General features: G+C 38.8%; 1 long non-coding RNA gene across 1 annotated transcript; it reads left to right on the top strand.

Annotated features, from left to right (window-relative positions):
• Positions 1 to 2,400: 2,400 nt before the first annotated feature.
• Positions 2,401 to 6,875, top strand: LOC117525887. Its single transcript, XR_004565162.1, has 2 exons — positions 2,401 to 2,530; positions 4,768 to 6,875. It is a non-coding gene; the product is annotated as an uncharacterized LOC117525887 (long non-coding RNA).
• Positions 6,876 to 7,137: the final 262 nt, after the last annotated feature.

Raw genomic sequence — 7,137 nt, 5'->3', positions numbered from 1 at the left:
GGCGACGGTTCATCTTTCAGCAGGACAATGACCCTCAACACACAGCCAATATATCAAAAGAGTGGCTTCAGGACAACTCTTTGAATGTCCTTGAGTGGCCCAGCCAGAGCCCAGACCTGAATCTGATTGAACATCTCTGGAGAGATCTGAAAATGGCTGTGCACCAACACTCCCCATCCAACCTGATGGAGCTTGAGAGGTGCTGCAAAAAGGAATGGGCAAAACTGCCCAAAGATAGGTGCACCATGCTTGTGACACCATGTTCAAGAAGACTTGAGGCTGTAATTGCTGCCAAAGGTGCATCAACAAAGTATTGAGCAAATGGTGTGAATGTACATGTGATTTCTTCGTTTTATTATTTTGTAATACATTTGCAAAATTAAAAAAAAAAGCTTTTTATTTGTTAGCATCTGCTGCATGATGCAGCTATAAGCTAATTGTGCCACATTACTATATATATTTCTTAGATTATCCAAAATGAACCATAGTCATCTTTGAAACAATTTTGTTTTATAATTTTTAAAAAACGTCTGATTAAATTCATTTAAATGTCCATTCAGGGCCACCATGCAGGTATTTACAGTGTTTAATTAAATCATAATGAATTTTGTGCTGTACTACTTTGTTCTTCTGTTGTGTAGGTCACGCTCCACTTTTCGTGGTGTGATGACGTTCGTATCAGCTGATTCCATGTAAACAAGGAAACAGAATAATACTGGAAATGGAGAAAGTTGACTTTCAAAGTAAAGGTTGGCCTGATGTTCATTCCTTCGCGGCTTCATTTCCAATGTTAAAAGAATCAGGTATATTTATACAGACATAAAAACTATACGCTTTAACCTTAAAATGAAACAACTCATGAGATAAATAAAATCACCTTTACGACCTGGTGGCATTGATTTGTAAAAGTGGTGGATGTGTATAAACATTTCCCAAGTCATACTGCCTTAAACTGACTTTAATTCAGTCAGTGTGATGTTTCATGCGTGGCTAGTAATTTTTTTTATTTAATTTAAATCCTGCTGTAGAGATTTTTAACTTTTTTTTTTAATTCCCAGGGGTGCCCAAACCTTTGGATAAAACTATACTAATCATTATTATACAACGGCTGAGTGGATCCTTGTCATTTGATTGGTGCTTTGTTTGTCACATGACATGGATTAATTCATCCCATTTTTGTTGCATTGCATTTAGAGCGCAGTTTGGTTCCATTTAGAGTGCAAATTTGGTTCCATACGTTTGGTGTCATTGCACTCTGCACATGTGCATGCACACACACGCATGCGTGCACGTCCTCGTGTAAGTATGCGCACAGTGCTTGCGCACACACAACGCATGCACATACACACAAAATAAATCCACTGTGCTGTCTGGAGGCTGTTAGCAGAAGAAAGAATGAAAAGCTGGACTAATTTCTGATGTGATTTTTTTTTTTTTTTTTTTTTTTGCTCTACTGAGGATGTACACAGTCTTTTTTTGGTAGTACACGCGCACACAAGCGCCGACCCGGTTAAGTGTGTGTGTTTGTGTGTGAGCGGGGGACAATGACACGATGATTTGATTGAGCTAACTGACGCTGCTAATTCTTGTAACACACACACATACACAAAAACAAAATCCACTGTGCTGTAAGCCGTTTGGATGCATGAAGAGCTGTTTAGATGAAAAGCTGATGTGATTTTTGGCTGGACTGAGGAACTACACAGTCGTTTTTTTTTTTCTTTCTTTCTTTTTCTTCTTCCTTTTTTATGGAAGTCCGAAGTCAGTGCACAGCATCACTGGACTACACATCACAATTTGGACTTTAGCAGCACTGGAACACCAAAATGTAAGTCCCTTTTCTGTTTATGAATTAATATCAAATGACAAGGATCTATTTTAGCCATTATATAAAACAATTAATGAATGTTTTTAACATTCTTTCAATGGAATGAATATTTAATTTGGTGAAACCTGGAACAAACCATTCAGCTTGGCTTCACCTCGTTGAATGGTATGTTCTAGCTTTCATCTCATGAAATATTCGTACCATTGAAATCATAAACATTCATTATTTGTATAATATTGCTTACAGCAATCTGATGGAGGAGGGCAGCAGATCTTTATGATGCCAAAAGGGAAGAATGTTGAAGTTAAAAATGTCAAGTTTGAGGCATTTCAAGAGTTACAAGGCTTACCCATTTCAGTGAGACAGACATGTCCTGCAATCACTTCACCCCTTCTCTTTTTTTTTTTAAATGAATAAATGACAATGTAGGGAAAATAGAAAAATATAATATAAGAAACATATAGAGGATGTTGCCATACAGCAAACACAGAAAGTGCTAAAGAATCTGTAGATATGTGAGTCTTTGGTGTCAACTTTAACCAGTTTCATCTTTAGCAACATTTTGTTTTGAAAGGTTCCGTCGCTTTCTGTGTTGTATTCGGTTTGACTTGACGCTAGAAGAAATGTCCGCCGTTCACTTGTTCACCAGATCAGACGTTCACCCTTGATTTCCAACATTACTTTAACTCCTGAAAGCTGTCGGTGAGTTCAGGAACGGATTTACACACGTTTTCTACTTCTACGACATCGAAACACGCACAATGTACGTGTTTAATTAGCTTCGTGATAAACGATATTTCTGATATAACTACATAAATAAATCACGTGAGCAAAGTTTAGCCAAACAATAATGACATCAGCATTTACTGTGGAGTGTAATTGTTTGTTTGTGTGTGTGTGGGTGGGGGGGGGGTTACAGTAATGAATTTTTTTTTCATTTATTTTAATTTTGTAATGTTACATAAAGTCTGTTTTGCTGAGTAATGCTAACTATATTTAGAAAATTTGCACTGACAAAATACATGAATCAGATCCAAAAGTTGGGACAGTGTGCAATATAAATAATAAAAAAAAAATGCTATGATTAATACACTGGCTTTGACTTTTTTTTTTTTTTTTGCATATTTCATATTTTGTTAAGTCAGCTTCTTTTAATTTGTTAATATGCATCCATTCCTGCAGTTCAGGCATGCATATATATATATATATATATATATATATATATATATATTACACAAAACCCCAGTTCCAGTGAAGTTGGGACGTTGTGTAAAATGTAAATAACAACAGAATACAATAATTTGGAAATCCTCTTCAACCTATATTCAGTTGAATACACCACAAAGACAAGACATTTAATGTTCAAACTGATAAACTTTGTTGTTTTGTGCAAATATTTGCTCATTTTGAAATGGATGCCTGCAACACATTTCAGAAAAGTTGGGACGGGGCAACAAAAGACTGGGAAAGTTGATGAATGGTCAAAGAACACCTGTATGGAAACAGGTGAGTGTCATGATTGGGTATAACAGGAGCATCCCCAAAAGTCTCAGCTGTTCAAAAGCAAAGATGGGGTGAGGATCACCACTTTGTGAACAACTGCGTGAAAAAATAGTTCAGCAGTTTAAGAATAATGTTTCTCAACATTCAGTTGCAAGGAATTGAGGGATTCCATCATCTACAGTCCATAATATAATCTGAAGATTCAGAGAATCTGGAGAACTTTCTACATGTAAGCGGCAAGGCCGAAAACCAGCATTGAATGTCCGTGACCTTCGATCCCTCAGGCAGCACTGCATTAAAAACCGACATCATTGTGTAAAGGATCTTATCACGTGGGCTCAGGAACACTTCAGAAAACCATTGTCAGTTAACACAGTTCATCGCTACATCTACAAGTGCAAGTTAAAACTCTACCATGCAAAGTGAAAGCCATACATCGACATCTAGAAATGCTGCCACCTTCTCTGGGCCCGAGCTCATTTGAAATGGACAGACACAAAAGTGTGCTGTGGTCTGAGTCCACATCTCACAAATTGTTTTTGGAAATCATGGACGTCGTGTCCTCCAGACAAAAGATGAAAAAAAAAAAACATCCAGATTGTTACCAGCACTAAGTTCAAAAGACAGCATCTGTAATGGTATGGGGGTGGGTGTTAGTGCCCATGGCATGGGCACCATCAATGCTGAAAGGTACATCCAGGTTTTGGAGCAACACATGCTGCCATCCAAGTTTTTTCAGGGACGTCCCTGCTTTTTTTCAGCAAGACAATGCCAAGCCACATTCTGCACGTGTTACAACAGCGTGGCTTCGTAGTAAAAGAGTGCAGGTACTAGACTGGCCTGCCTGCAGTCCAGACCTGTCTCCCATTGAAAATGTGTGGTGCATTATGAAGCGCAAAATACGACAACGGAGACCCTGGACTGTTGAACAACTGAAGTCATACATCAAGCAAGAATGGGAAAGAATTCCACCCACAAAGCTTCAACAGTTAATGGCCTCAGTTCCCAAACACTTATTGAGTGTTGTTAGAAGGAAAGGTGATGTAACACAGTGGTAAACATACCACTGTCCCAACTTTTTTGAAACGTGTTGCAGGCATCCATTTCAGAATGAGCAAATATTTGCACAAAAACAATAAAGTTTATCAGTTTGAACATTAGATATCTTGTCTTTGTGGTGTATTCAATTGAATATAGGTTGAAGAGGATTTGCAAATCATTGTTTTTATTTACATTTTACACAACGTCCCAACTTCATTGGAATTGGTGTTTTGTATATGTGTGTATAAAGATAAACTTTATTGATCTCACAGAGGAGAAATTAATATGTGTCTGATATGTCACAGATATTCTTGATATTGTTCCTCAACACTTTTATGTTGCACTTTTTGCCCTCTGGTTTCATGATGTGCCACTCTGGTCTCTCTCTGCTGCAGTGGGCTTCCTTCCTAGGCAGCGTATGTCACTGACACCTGGTTAGAACTGGCTTTCCTTATGGTGTCTCCCACCATGAAAGGGGTGGTGGATGCCATATGGGCAGTGTGGAGCATCGGGGTTTCCATCTATGACTACATCCACACAGATGCCATGGAGAAGCGCATCCATGCCCTGGAGTACGCTATCACCATCCACCAGTGTGTGATCGGGCTGCTTTCCGCAGGCATGCTGGTGCTCTTTACCTACATCATCTTCAAGAAGCTTTGAAGATGTGATGGAGCTAGCTGGCACTATGGATTGATTAGAACCAAGCACACATCCTGTGTGGTAAAGCAAACAGAGCAAAATTTTTAACTTTGGTAAACTGGTTTACAAGGGAGGGTTGTCTTTTAAAGTGGTCCATGAAGGGTATATAAAGGTCAAATCACTGACTCCTAAAGGAGGCAGCTCTGTGGAGCTCCACAGTTCAAGAGATGGGGAGAAGTCTGGATTGAAGGTTTTTGTATTGAGGTTGATGTTTATTTTACAAATGTGTTAATACTTGAAATGTTCAAATTAAATATGTCTCAGTGGTTACTGAGGTACAGGGAGGTGTGATATGACAGTCAAATAGAACAGGAATTTCGGTTCATCAGGAAAAATGTTTGACCAAACTGAAACTTAGGCAGAGAAGTGAATGTTTGTTTGTTTTTTTGCCCTTGACCTATGGTAACACTTCTGTTTGACACCGTTTTATTAGTGCATATAAAAACTTAAAAAGGCAGGGATGAGAAAATCATACAAATCTGTGGATATCGTCTACCATGCTGTCTCAAATTGATGTGCTGTCGTTGCAGTCAATAATTTGCCAAAATGCAACTTTGCCAACCATTTAATTAAAAAAAAAAGTCTTACATAGTACTGCAAAATGTTGCACAGCTTCTCATAGTCTTAGTCAACCAGTCAGTTCCTCCAGTCCCGTCTTCTCAAACAAGGGTCTGGATTCACTCCACTGTGAGGAAGTGGTGTTTGACCTGTGGATTTCTGAACCCAAACATTTGGGGGGCTGATTTAATGAGAGCCCAAAAAATAAGTAATTAATAAGTGGCACTAAAATTTTGACTGTATAACAAAATCCATGGACAGGCAGAACATGGCGCTACATGCCAATTAATCTCATTTTAATTTTTGTTCATGTTTAGCCAGGTCAGTACGTGGGTTGTGCACTTTAAAAAAAAAACACAGACAAGGACCTCTTGACCTCTCAGTGAAAACAAGATGGTTCAAACCTTTCCACTGTACACGTAGAATTTAAAGTGTCCTTAAAAACTGTAAATACACTCAAACTGGCTGCTCACATCACCTAAATTCGTATAACGCAGCAAACTGTAGAATATTTGCATTTACATTACGATATTTGCCTTTACCATAGTCCACTCTTTGCAGAAGAGGACTCGAGAGGATTGCAAACGATTATGACCTCAATCCTTGTATGATGAACAGACCAACTTGAATTGCCGTAGAACACCCTCATCCATGAACTGCTTCAGAAGAATGCGTTGTCGGTTTTTGCAGACAATGTCCTTTCTGCAGTGACCATTCTCACCAAGGTGAAGGACACACTTATGGTGTCATCCACCAGTCTGTGCATTTGACTGGCAATAACCCATCAGAAGTGTCAGGCATCATCGAAATCAAGAGATACAACTGACCAAAACACAGAATCCAGTCACAATTGCAACGTGCCCACACCTTCCAGTATCATCCTGCAGCAGCACACTGCAATGAACATCTCAAGCCGGTGTGTGCAGCCGGCTTGAGATGTTCATGTTGTATTTAGCTGCCAGTTGAGAAGTTCTACAGATGTGCTGCTAACCCATGGTGCATTTGCTGCTTAATATTTGTTTGTTTGACAAAGATAACATTTTGTAAGGTGAAAACAGGGCCTATATGACTGCTAACACATGGTGTGAAATTAGAATAGAGTTGTGTACAATGAAGGGCTTTAGTCAAAAAAGGTTGCTTGCCTAAGCTAAGGGTTTTATTGGGTAAACGATAACAGAAATGAACAGCTTTTTGTCATAATACTATGTGTCTTCAAAATGACAAATAAATTCTTGCAAGTAAACTGGAGTCAGTTTCCTGTACCACTGGGGTATAATGGCCTCAGGACAAACAGCTGCTTATGAAGGTGAAAAGTTTTGGACAGCAGTAAAACAACAGTGGAGCACTGAATCCTTCCCAGGAGCAGGAACACAATCAAATGTAACACTTGTTCTAACACAGCAGAAAACTTATGCAGAAATGACAATTTGCTTCCGGTATTTAAAACACTGAAACATTTCAGTGGTGATCATTCTCCATCTTGTCAGAACTTTGTTGTTCCAGCT

This window comes from Thalassophryne amazonica, chromosome 15 (genome assembly GCF_902500255.1).
Source record: "Thalassophryne amazonica chromosome 15, fThaAma1.1, whole genome shotgun sequence".
NCBI classification, from domain to species: Eukaryota; Metazoa; Chordata; class Actinopteri; order Batrachoidiformes; family Batrachoididae; genus Thalassophryne; species Thalassophryne amazonica.
Note: the sequence above shows the minus strand (reverse complement) of the source record. Positions and strands in the feature narration are given on the sequence as shown.